Genomic DNA, 14348 nt, shown 5'->3' on the forward strand with positions numbered 1-14348 from the left:
TCTGTAGCAAATACATAAAAGCAAAGGCAAGTTTTTCTTTTTTTTACAGGAAATCCAGTCCACCATATATAACGTGTAATCTATAATTGAGCAATGTGCACAAAACCCTCACTCTAACACCTCCTGGATTCTACACCAGGAATTAAAATCTATGACACTGCAACTTAATGCCTTCATAGTTGCTGCATCAGCTGCTTACAACGTGCAGCCCGAGGCTTAAGCTACACGCAGAGAAACTGCAGAAATGTATTTAGACATAAATCTCAAAAATCTCAAAATTTCCTGTAGTTTCATCTCGTTGTCTTCTCTGATGTTATCTTGTTTGCCACAGAGATGATGCAAAAGGGTGTCACGCGTCCTCGGGTAGAATCTGGAAGAGAAAAAGAAACGGACCATGACGCTGAACCTCACTTGGATGATTTCCTCGACTGAGACAAGTGGGGCTAAGCTGAAACGATCATCCAGAGATATCCAGATTAAAAAAAATTGAATGTCAGAGACAGCTCAAGGGGCTGAAAGTGAACGAATGAAGACAGAATGTAGAGAAGTTTGACCTTGAAATGACCTGCAGACGCTGGGGCGCGAAATAATCTCCTACTTTGACAAACAACAAACAATTTACATTTGCTGTAAATTTACAGTGTATCATCATCACTGTCCTGGAGAGCGGAATATTTAGGCGCGGCGTTGCTGCTTAATGTGGAGCTTCTGTGAATAATTAGAGAAACATTCATTTCCACCAAGATGGTGTGAAACTCAGTCATTTTGTGCTGTAAACCTTAACGTAGAATAAACATCTAAGGTCATGAGGTCATATGATGACAAAACCTCAAAGTAAATAAAACACCTGATTGCTCCTTTTAGAAATTACACACTATTATTACTAAGTAGGTTTCATTACGAATTTTATTTCTTTGTTTATAGTGAAAAAACCCACAAATAATGCTTTGGCGGAAGTCAAATAATATTTGCCTTTATTTTATTTTAGCTTAGGCGATCATCGATGAAAAGGCATTATAGTCTGACTATGACTAGCTCGATTTTAGTCAGACTAACATGTTTACATGACATTACGAAAACCAAATTATTGTCAAGTCATTCATTGAAAACCCATAGAAGCCGGTCGGTCGGTTGGTTGGTTGGTCGGTTGGTCGGTAGGTTGATTGGTCGGTCGGTTGGTTGGTCTGTCGGTTGATCGGATGGTTGGACGGATGGTTGGTCGGTTGATCAGTTGGTTTGTTGGTCGGATGGTTGTTTGGTCGGTTGATCGGATGGTTGGTCGGTTGATCGGTTTATCGGTTGGTTGGTTGGTTGGTCGGTTGATCGGTCAGTTGGTCGGTTGGTCGGTCAGTTGGTCGGTTGGTTTGTCGGTTGGTTGGTCGGTTGGTCAGTTGGTCGGTCGGTTGGTCGGTTGGTTAGTCCGTCGGTTGGTCGGATGGTTGGACGGATGGTTGGTCGGTTGATCGGTTGGTTGGTTGGTCGGATGGTTGTTTGGTCGGTTGATCGGATGGTTGGTCGGTTGATCGGTTTATCGGTTGGTTGGTTGGTTGGTTGGTTTTATGAGGGATAACCATCGGTGCAGAAAAGCCCAGTGGTGCTCGTTCAGGGAACTGTTTTTCAACCACATAAATTGAAGTGATTGCACAGTTTCAAGCATCAATACCCTCAACTGTACACTCCTTCATCTGTTTGTGTGCACGTGTGTGCACTGACCCATGCACTCACATCAACATGGTTACGCTGGCTGTGAAGGAGCCAAGAGAAAGCACCTGTGCATGGGAGTTTAGTTAGTTTTACTCATTTTTTTTTTTTAATCAAGGAAATATCCAATTCCTATTTGTGCCACACACTTTCCCTTCAGTTCAAACAACAACGCACAAACTCAGTATAGTTGCAAAATGTGTGATACAGTCACAAGCCAAAAGAGTTCAACTGTTCAATCAGCAGGAGGGTTACATTTCTGTGTCTTGATGGAGACAATACAGAGACAAAACATATAGATAGAAGCAGAAAATTGATAGAAAGGGGGAATTCAGAAGGATTTAATTGCTAATTAATAGGATAATGTTTGGGCTGTAACACACTGTAAAGCCTTAGGGGACTCATACAGTGGCGCCTTATGGCGCTGCCTTTAAACCGCCGTTGGAACACTAATTAATTCACACCCTGCTGCTAATTAATTAGCCACCGCTAATTAAACTGAAAGGCACCTTCTTTTCACCCAGTCCCCTCTGACACTCAGCTCCTCTTCTTTTTTAACATTTTATCCATCTTTGTGTTTTTGCCTCCCTTGATTCAACAGCTCATCCAACAAGCCCAAACGTCTGCTTTCCCCACAGTGTCTTCATGGCTGACAGCTGATGCTATTATTGTGTTATATGCCCCGGGCTAAAAGTGAAACATCTTGCTATTTGTACCTTTTTAAATGGTTTCACCAGCAGGGGGATTGTTAGCAGGATGTCAAATATAATCACTCTCTAAATCCCCCCAACGCCGCACTCGGGCTGATAGAATTCACCTCATGTCTCCCACACAGTCATTGGCAGCGTGCATGGAAAACAAGCTCGCACAAATTATGCGTTTATATAATCATGCGATACTTTTAGTCTTTACCTCTAATCTCCCCCCAAAAAAACGCTAATCTCTAGCTTTAAAAACCACAGATGTTTGTGCAATGACTCACAACTTTCACGCCTGTAATTGTTTCGTCAGGCACCGTCGCTGCGTTTAAAATGCATCGCGACCGCTGCCCTGTAGTTGAACTGCGGGGTCGGACCTAAAGAAAAGCGAGGGGGGGGGGGGGTTTGGGGGGGGGGAGCTTCACCGGCCTTGCACAGGAACCTTGAAGCTTAGCTGATGATTGTGTTTGTGCCGTCTGTTGACTGATGAGTCAGGGGCTGAAGTCTCACATGGATGAGCTGGGTACGAGTGTAGGTCCCCGTGTGCACACACACGTCCGGCCTTATGACCCCCCTCTCTCCACAGTAACTCTGTCATGGAAATGCATTGCATGTCAATTTGACCGTGGCCTTTTATCCACGCAGGAGCGAATGTGCGTGACAGTTCAATCCCATGTGAACTCGTATGAACTCGCAAACCCCCCCCCCCCGCGCAAAATTGGTTTTTAGAATGAGTTATTATAAAGCAGCATTGGCTTCGGTTATAAGCAGTTTAGGGAGGGTATTGATGTGCGGTATAATGAGGTATAAACTGGCACATACTGTAGTAGCCCAGGGGTTATTTTAACCCCGGGTTAATGGCTGGGCTGAGGGTGTGTGTGACACACAGACATTAATCCATCGTTAACTCCGGTCAAACAATTCTTACATTTGACACACTTTTGTTTTTTGTTCATGTTTGTCCGTGAGCGATACAAATCAAAAAGTGAAGATGAAATATTCTTGTAATCAGCGCCTGGCTCAAGTCTCCATGGAGCCCTAAGCAAAATTTGATTTTGGGGCCCTCTGTTACTGCCAATAATAATGATTATTGATCATTCACACACCTACTATACTAAAGGTATTCTACTTATTCTACTCTGTCACGAATACGAATACACTTGTTAAACTAATTGTGAGAACTTTTTGTTGCATGGAAGCAGACACCAGATTTGCAAACTTACAGAGAAATTAATATTTGGCAAAATCAGCAACTCCTCCTACTGGCGACACAGAGAATTAATACATAAAACCAAATGGTTTAGAAATAAAATATTAAGATATTACAGTCTGAAAATCTAAAAGTGCACAATCTTTGGGGGGGGGGGGGGGGCCTCTAGTGGTCACGGGGCCCTAAGCAGCGGCTTAATTTGCTTATGCCTTGGGCCGGCCCTGCTTGTAATGTAGGTTATGATTTGAGGAAGAAATCAGATCTGGATTCAGGATCCTTTTTTTTTTTACTGTTATTAATCCCCTTAGGGAAATTCCTCCTCTGCATTTAACCCATCGTCTACTAGAAACCTTCCTAGAATTAGAAGCAGAGGGCAGCTTGGGTACCGTGTTTAGGGGCACCCCAGACCCGGTAACCAGCAAACCCTCCAGTTACAAGCCAGATTCCCTTTCCAGTTAGCCATGGGCTGCTCTTTCCTGTTGTGTTTTGTGCCAACTATTGGAATTATGAACATATTTTTGCATATTATTGGTCCCTCAGTGGGTTGAAAGAGTCTCATCATATAGTATAATGTACAAATGTACTGTCAATGGCAAAGACTTGGAAGCTTCAGGTTCCTTTACTCAGGATCAGTGTTACACAATACATATTGTTCCTTTTAAAAGTATTAATATTACCTTACACATTATTTGTTTTTAGAATAATAGAATAGAGTAATAGGTAAAATGATTTGTCATATTATGTAAATGCAGTCAAAGAGTGGTGTATTCTCACACTAAATCCACTTTATTACACCTATGATGGATGATAAGGACATTAAAACCAATCGTTTTCCCATTTCCATACAAAAAGACACAGACACAACAAGGACAACAAATGCTGACAAATAAGTTGAGTGAAACAGTTTACAGCACAATTTGATCTCAAGTGGGCCAGACCAGTCAAATAATAACATTATAACCTATTAACAACAAGCACTCAACATGTTTCTCTTTGTTTTACATTAAATTAAGTATCTTTTTTACGAAACAACCTGAAATTTCGTGAGAAAAATAATAAGTTAACCCAGGCACACAAACCTTTAGCCACAGGTATCTTGACCTGGAAATGTATTAATGTGTAATTTCACAGTATGACTAGAATCTAATCATACTGTGAAATTTTCACAAATTCATCCTCGGGGGCCCACTGGTGGGCCGGTTATGGCCCACGGGCCGTACATTTGACACCCTTGGTTAACAGTATTGTTAGATAAGAACTGTGCAGGACTATTTGTTCAAATAAGTCAGGTATAGACGGTGTGGTCTGTACTGTACAATAGCAATAATATTGCTATTGCTAATATTGCACCGTGGATTATAATTTACTCATATTATGAGTAAATTATAATCCATTACACTTATTACACTAATATGTAACTTCCATATTTGAAGGTCCGCTGCCACGATCCCCATCCAGCCTCTCAAAATTGAAGTGCTCCAACAATTTCAGGCCTTCATTTATAATTAAACGCACCAAAGCCCCCAAATCTAATTTCCCCATCATACTCTCTTTGTTTCATGTGGCTCAAACACATAAAACAGTTCTTTAGCCCCTCTCCACCACCACCACCACCACCACACCAAACAGGACTCACACAAGACACAGTTTACTCACCCAGAACCTGAAGATTAGTGCAGTTCTCAGAATAGCTTGCCAAAGGAAGTGAGGTCTTGCAGCTGGGTGTGGGTGCAGTGCTTCCCTGTGCTTTAAATATCCATCCACTTACATCGGTTACGACGATGATTGTGATGATAGAGGATCATGCACCCGTTTTCCCAGGCTGCAAAGTGATTATATTACCAGTGGCAAAGATAATGAAAGTCATACACTATTGATTAGAGCTGAGATAAACCTTTATGGTGGTGGTGTAACATTTAAGGCCTCAGAGTCAGAGATGGGGGGCTGAGTTAAGTGTCTGTGTGTCACTATAGAGTCAAAACAATGACCTTGTAAGGGTCATTATAGATTGATTTGGCATAAGGTTTTATTTATGCTCTCTTTGGCGTTGATTGTTCCCAGAGTTTGTTCGGTTTTGTCGCCATCTTTGCTCGGAAAACACTTTACAACTGTTTGGAATTCTTAAAATTCTTCATCATCATCTGTCTTTTTGAACCTGTACATAAAGCCATTACATTTCCTGCAGGAAAAGGGTACAGTATGTAAGAAGTGACATGCATCACACGTAAACTTCATCTCCACGTGCTGAAAATAACCCTATAACATGACATATGGCGCGACTGTCAGTGTGTGAGTGTGAAAACTAATGTGAGAAAATATGCGCGATAACATATTCAGTTTTTTTTCCCCTTTCATCTCATGTCTTAAGTAAGGGTTTTCCAACCTTCATAAGAAAACCACTGAGCCGCTGAGGAAAATTGTGTTTATAGAAACAAGTGCAGTGCCCGTAGGAAGTATGTATTCCTATACATAGTCACAAAACAGATAGCTAATGCTGATCGTAGCCTCGCTAGCTTACCTTTGGAAACAGGTTCAGGCCAAGTTAGCCGCAAAGTAGTAGCATGCTAATGCAAAATAAATATTCGCTTGCGTATTGGTGAATGGACACCTTGTAGTTTCAGTACAACACCATGTTCTTTGTTGAACCGTGTGAAAATGTCTCACCCACCGTGAGGACAGCCTCTTCACCCCCCAACCTCCCCGCTCCAGACAGCGCAGCTGCTGCTGATGAGCCGCTGCCTGCCTGGTGTAGCGTGATAAATCAGCGAAAGTGCGGCGTGATAAATCCGTGAAAATTAAAATTCCTCCAAAAAATTGGAAAATTAAGGATGCACACCATAGGGCTATGCTCAACCCATATCCAAAGTCCTAGGGCGATCTGACTAACGGACAGCGAGATACGCCTGTCACAGACAGACAGATGCAACATACTTTATAGATAGATGATCTGAATACAAAGGAAATGGTATTAGGTAAAACTTAGGTAAAAATAGATGATATCATTGGAGTAAGTAAAGTAAGTTATTTGTGGCCTCATTGTAGTGCTATTGTAGGTGAGTGTATTTCCAGTTTCATAGCTTCAACAAGTGTTTTTGTTACTCTACATTAAACTGCCAGAATGTCTAAAGCCTCATGTAAAGGTCAGCTTTATTTCCTATGAGGTTTGACAATAGCACTTTTTTTTTTCTTTACCTTATTAAGCAAAGATATTTGCCATTTGAAGAAAAAATAATATAGTTGCCTCACAGCAAGAAGGTCGCCTGTTTCTGTGTGTGTTGGCACCCGTGATGAACCCTTCGACACACAAACCTCAAGTGGGCGGGATAAAGTAAGTGGTGGAACACGGGTGGAGGGATTATTTTTTAATTTTGTTGATGCAGACATCCTGAGTGACGAGACTTAGAGCCGTCTGTAAACGGTTAACAGAATACTCTGCGTTCTGGGGGAACCTGATCCATTTTTGTCCGTGTGTGTAAACGGACTCTTACATTGCAACCTTATACAAACCCGCACGAGTGAGGAAACGCTCGGTGTGGTCAGATTGAATGTCAACGTAGAGCCGATCCATTACCTGCTATTCACTTAAGGCTCTTTGTCGTAGTCACGCTCTGAAAAACACAGCCACTCTCAAAGTTAGCAAGATAGCAAGTTAGTGATATTTGAAAGCTGAGAAATGTTGTTTACGATATAATATATAAATATATACTCTTGTTGCGTTAAATGCTAATTAAAAAAAAAAAAAAAAATTCTATCGCGCCTAAGTCGCACATAGTTGTTCTGAATTTAAAAAAACTTGGTACACTTGTTGCTCTCATGCTTCCAAACACGTTTCTATTGTACTTCCATTAGCTCTGCCCAACCGGTGGTCGGCCATTTTGGAAAAACAAAAATGCCATTTGAACAAACTAGTCCTAGCACGTTTGAGCTAGCCACGTCAAACTCAGTCCATATGTTTTAATGTTAATGATTTAAAGTTTTGAAAGGACTTTTTTTATAAGTCACTGCTCCAGTAAATTTGATAAAATGGCAGGAAAAGTAATTTTAAAATTCTGAATTTTTTAACACTTTAACGTAAACAGAACTACGTGAAATTGCCTTGTTATTATCATTAGCATTATTAAGCAGTGCTGCTATCATGGCTGCTGTAAATATTATGACAGTCATATTTTGATGAATACTATGAATTATTTTGGCTAATTGTTAATACTTCAACCAAAAATGTGCACATTTCCCTCACGAAGAGGACGATTCAGTAACTCCAGCTTTACCATTATCGCCTCCTTGACTCAAATTTCCCTTTGAAGGAGTAGATTGAGCCTTTTGATGCATGCCATCGCTCTCTGAACATCAAGGAAAATATTCTCCTTTAAGCGATTTGCTTTCCAATATATATGTCACGTATTTATGCACACTATGAAATACACACCAGATATTCTCTGGATTACAGCTCTTCATTGAAGCTCGGTTGCTTCATGGCTTGCAGGTATATAGTCGACTGCTCAAGTTAGAATGTTTCTATCAGTGCGATGAGATGGTAAATTTAGAAAAGATAAACAGCCCTCAGGCGGGGGGGGGGGGGGGGGGGGGGGGTAAGCACTGTGAGCTCACGGTGATGTCATCGATGGTGTGCGTGGATCAAAACGATGAGTCACCCATAAATTTAAGCAACAGAAACATCTAAACTGGGCTAATCCCAATCCACAGAATCCACAAATATAAACCGTGCACGCACACGCGCGTACGTAATCACTCTAATTTAAGTTGACTCAGTGCATATGAGTGCGTGACAAGATCACTGAGCTCCGCTGAAAGTCTATACTGGATTTTACAAATCTGCTTTGTGTCACAAATCCTCAGCAGGAGGAGACAGTGAGACAGAGTTAGAGTTTCCTTTGTGCAACACCAAACTCCTGCACTTTTTTGTTCTCAATTTCTTTCCAGCATAGACTTTCACTAAATGGACATTTTGGGTTCAGTCCCAACTGCATCAACGACCCCCGACTGAAGTGACTGTTAACGTTTCTATTTTAGTCAATGACAAAGACACAAAATGGGACACGGACCAACTGCGCAGTAAAGCAACGTGACGACAAAGATCACAACCATCCAAAAACACAGATGTGCAAAATAGGACTCAAATTTTCTACATTTTTCATAAAAACCATCCAGAGCTGATGTTTGACCCCCCCCCCCCCCCCCCCATTTCCTTCCACTCCGTGCCGGCATGATTTTTTTCTATATCACAAATCCCACCTTCATCATTCTTTGTTTACCTTCAGGTGACCTTTCTGTTTATCTCCCTCTGTCACACTCTCTTCCTACATTTCTCTCCATTTTGTCTCACTTCTGGGGCTCGAGTGAGGACAGATCTAATCTCTGAGTGAGTGAGTGAGTGAGTGAGTGACTGAGTTCTCTCTCTCTATTTGACACAGACAAACCCACAGAGTTTGCAGGGTATTGAGACTGAATTAGTACGAAACAGAAACAAAACACAAAGATGCAGGGGATGATTCTCTATTGACGTCCGATGCCTGACTGCTGGATGCTGGCTCCTTGGGTGTCTTTTCCCTGTGTGGTTTTCCTGATTATTAGTTGCTCTTTCTTTAATATTTCTGTTCCATTGTTGCTGTAAAACCATTCAGCATGTGTTTTTTTTTTCAGCTGTAGCTGTAGCTGTCCTCACTCATTCATAGTGAGCTTGAGTTATGGCAGAGCCTGAAGCTTCATCCTTGGACTGACGGACTCCATGCTGCCAGGATGTCACGGAATCAGCTGTCTGCACGGCTCAAGCGTGTCTGTCTGTCTGTCTGTCTGTCTGTCTGTGCTCGTACTGTTCACACTACAGGTCGGGTTTGATTACAGACACCAGATTATTTATCTCACTGTGTCCTTCAACTCTAATAAATCTCTGGATAATGTCTTCTCTTCTGTGGATCCTTGCGAGTCACTCTGAAGAGTAAACGCAGACACTCCACAGACAGATCTCATCTTGGTCTTGACGCAGCACGACGAAGTGTGCTCAAAACCTTGAAGAAAGAGCCCCATAACTGTGACGTTATACTGAGCGTGTGCTGCAGACGTTATTGAGTAGCATTCATGTAGTGATTTGGGTCGCGATTGTTCACACTGAATGGTGTAAAAAAAGACCAGTTTGTTGTAAGACTTCTTAATCTTTTGCAGAGTGATAGCGAATGATGCATCCTTTCTTTTTTTGCAAGTTTTTGTTGTTGTTTGTTTGTTTGTTTTATGGAAAATGTCACTCAGATTGCTTTGAGTGACATTGAGTATGTATTTTAGCTGTGTCATTATAAATGTCTCGTCTTTATAATATTGTTTTGTTTGTTTTAAACCTAATTTCGTTTTTGTTTCCTCTCTCCCAACTAGCTGCAAGTGAGACTTTGTTATTATGTTATTATTATGTTATCTGTTCTGACTGAAATAAATAAATAATTATAGGAGGGGGTAATAGAATAATATCAGAGGTGGAAAAAGTACTATAATATTGTACTCAAGTAAAAGTAAAAAGTAGTTCATTTGAAATGTACTTTAAGTAAAAGTTACTAAGTTACTACCCTCTATGTTCACGCGCCAGTGCTATTGCTAATCACATCATCATTCGTCTGGTTCTGGTGTATATTTTCCCCCTGTATGTCTTCATTGTGCTGAATTTTTATTTTTACTCAGTAACGGATAGGATTTATCAAGTAACTAAGTACAATACTTGAGTCAATACGTACTCAAGTAAAATACAAAATCCTGATTTTAAATTGTACTTAAAAAATGCAAAATATACAGTAAGTAGTAGAAATATGATGTACAGCGTTTCTCCAGCAGGGGGCATCTCTCTCTCTCTCTCCCTCTCCAGTTAACGTAACTGGTGGCGTCACGCGACACGTGATCACCTGACGTGCCCGTGCCTCTCACCTGTTCACCTGCCTCAGCCACGTCAGTCTCTCTCTCTCTCTGTTACGTGGATATTTTGGTGTCGTCTTCAGCGTCAGAAGCGAATAAATAACCCTCAGTCACAAACATGAAGATGTTTCAAACGTAACGTCGAGCTTCAGTCGTTTCTGTTGGAGGAAGCTTTTGTTTCTTTTAAAAACAACCGCGCTCGAGACGTCACGGAGGACGTGTGACGTCACGCTCCACAAAGTCGCCATGCTAAAAAAGTGTGTGTTTTGGTTCGTGTGTGTGTGTGTGAGAGAGACAGGGTTTTAGTTAATTATCCTCGGGTTTAACATGAGCAGAGGAAGAGGAAGAGGAGGAGGAGGAGGAGGAGGAGGTTTGACCTGGTCAACATTCAAGACTCATTCTGAAAGGTAAGTTTAATTATTTCTCTTTTTTCTGAGTTTCCAGGTAAAAAACATACATTTGTGTTGGCATAATGTATAATTTAATGCATATACAGTGTTTCCTATACTTGAACTTTATCATATTAGACCACTGCATATCACTGTCTAATCTTTGATTTAGCACTCACAACTTAGCACAAGCTAGCATGGAAAGCTGCAGTTATTGATAATTAGGACATTTCATTTAAAACAACTTTGACTTGAATACAGGCCACAATAGCACTGCTGCAAAAGAAGAAATCACTCCTATAACTCAATGAATTATTATATTTTTTTATTTGTTTTACTGCTTGTTTGTTTACACATACTATTTGATGTAAATAGATGTTGCACAGGCCTCTAAAGTTAGTAAAGTACAGTTAATCCACCCCAATTACCTTGAGATTAATATTTTTTTTTACTTTTGGTGAAGGTTTCCAAGGCAGCAACACAACCCACTCTTTGTTAATTCAAATAATGTTGTGTCACTATTGTCAGTGCTGCCACCTTGTGGTAAGATATGCACGACTGATAATCAGGTCGTTGAATATTCCCGGTTTTGTGATGCTGCTCCATTCAATGTGAATGAGAAGCGTTTCAGATAATCCCTGTACCGCATAAGGGAGAGTCCACAGTAATAGTGTGGCAACTCCTGCCTTTTTTTGTCTGCTCATAGTTTTTGTGGTCTTTCTTACAATATATTCCAATAATGTGAATATTTTCTGGTTTCTTTGCTCCATATGACAAATAAATCATTAAAACGGTTTTGTGGCGAAAACAAGACATTCAGGAACATGATTTCCAGCTTTCGTAAACACCTAACATTTGTTTTTTTGCCATTTTTTCGAGAAAATATGCTTTTACTGGAAAATAAAAATAAAAAAGCTGAAAATATAACGTTGGTTTTACCACCTTGATAGTAAATCCATCTGATTGTATCTTGCCATAAATATCATATGACAATTACAAAGAAATTACATAAACTAAGTTCAAGAAACTGACTTACATTCTAAATGTTTTCCCTGTGAATACCCGGGCTGTAAATACTTTAAGTTGCAGTGACGTAATACTGACTGATGTCAGCTGAAAATGTTGGCACGTGAACAAAACCTCTCATTTTGTCATCATTAAAGTAAATGGCTACTTGTGTAGTATAAGACTGGCAGTATAGTGGACAGCGTGGCTTACAAATGCCTCAAAAGAATCATCAGTTTTTAAAGTGCATTAGTGGTCGTCATTGATCTGCTACTGGCAGTGCGGTTGTGCTCATTTGTGCTTCACCCCGCCGCAAACATACAGTATAACACAACACCGTTCCAGCGTTATACATACAAATATAGAACCGGCAAATATACGACAGGAAATTCAAGACTTCCCATAGATTTTTTTCTTCTTATTATTGGAGCTGACCCACATTGTCTTACTGCGGAGGTTAAAAATGGCCCACGGCTCTCCTTTCACAACAGACATTTCCTGTTTTTGCTCTGACGTGAGGAATAGACAGGTTGAGCTCTGTTGTGTGTTGTGATTGAAGACGAAGGATCAAGGCACAAAAAGTGGTGCCAGAGTGGGGAATTAGATCCACCTGTGGTGATAGTGGTGGTGAGGGGGAGGATTTTTATATAAAGACAGCTACAATGGTGATAGCAGGGTGACGGTAAACGGACAGCCACTCGCTGACCTTCAGGAAAACAAGATGATGGTCTGTAATCCAAAGAAATTGGCTCTACCTGGGATTTTGCTTTGACCCCTACAGTGTGCAATTATCTACAGGATGTGGATGTGATGTGGTGCTGATCCCTGTCACCCACTTATGGTTTGCAACATGCATTTGAGTACAGAGAAACATTTAAAATCTAGTTTTATGTATTAAAATGTAGTGAGAAATCTTCACTAAAGGCCACATTATACTTCCACAACAACTGCGTAATGCGTTATCCAACTGCGTAACCACCGAGACCCCTCCAGCCTTCATAGTTCTCCGTCATGGTGCCGGATATGCACTGCAATTTCCCGCCCGATCAGTAGGGGTCGCTAAGACTGTTGTTGTTGTTGTTGTTGCAGCTGAATATCATTTAAACTCAGATACTTTTGATACAAAAATGGAGACGTAAAAGACGTGTCCGGAGGTGATATGTACGTCCACTAAATGTACCGAGACGGTATGATGGCAGGCGAATTTAACAGTCTTATTGGACCGATGAGGGACATGGACGAAGAAACCCACTTCCGAAGGTCGGCTGGCAAATTTGATGAACTTCTACGCCGTGTGCCACTCTATGGGAGCTTTAAAAAATATTTAATGCAGTCGGAGATGACGGAGAGGCTCTCTGACAGTCTCTCCGGCAACGTAGAGGGCTCTGTGTAACCGATGTAGAGCACATTAGGCAGGAGTATAAATTGGGCTTAAGTGGCATGTGCATCCTCATACCGGGTGTGTGTCTTCTGCTCACCTGCTGTGGAGCTTCTGCTATGTTTTACTGATTTTTTTGCCTGTAAAATCATGACACCCTAACCCTAAATACAAGGACTTTTCAGTTTATAGCTGTGAATTTGTTAGCCTTGCACGGATTTTAAAATGGAACTTTGTTGAAATGGAATAGAGTCAGGAACCTGAAATGCTTATGAGACAGATATAGATGCTGAAACTGTGAAGAAAGATCATTCTCATTGTGTATTTTTTTTGCTCTGAGATGCACGCGACTCATGTGAAAAAATAGGGAAGAGGCCAAATCCCTAAGGCCCGTTGTTGAGTGATGGCTCAGGACAGAGCTAAAGGACCCCCACCCTCCCTCTGACATGGCCTGGTCTGACTTACCCTCCCATAACACCAATGTTATTTTTTTTTTTATTTCAGTTCCTCTCTACCATGAACTAATCTATAGAGAGTGACAGTCAGAGGATACAGGAAGACGAGCAGCTATAGCGAGCGAGAAGAAGTGCCAGAGAGCGAGAGAACGCCGGCACTCACAGGAGGCAAAGCTAAGGTGGAGTGACAGGTGCGGTGTCGCACATGCGCTGTAATCTGGGAAACATGGAAGGTAGTCGTTTGATAAGAGGATTGGAGGACGAGGGAGGAATGGAGAGTGGTGGAAGAGAAGAGGCAAAGAGATTCGAGTTAAATTATGTTTTAGAAAAACTTGTGAGATTAAATGGGAGAGGGGAAGATGCAAAGGAAATGCATGGAGCAAAAAGAGAGGAGATAAGTGTCACTGGGAGCAGGAGGAGAGGATGGAAATGGAGATTGATTGAGAGAACGACGCTACAATGTGGTTTAAATAGGAAACAGAGACATCAAACACACTTCATCAGTAATAAGGCTGTCTACATGCTATTTAGAGTCGCGTGGAGGAAAAGACTCAACTTCCAAGCTCAAACTGTGGTAGAAAACCAATCAGTATGGGCAAT

This window comes from Microchirus variegatus (assembly GCF_963457635.1).
Source record: "Microchirus variegatus genome assembly, chromosome: 10".
NCBI classification, from domain to species: Eukaryota; Metazoa; Chordata; class Actinopteri; order Pleuronectiformes; family Soleidae; genus Microchirus; species Microchirus variegatus.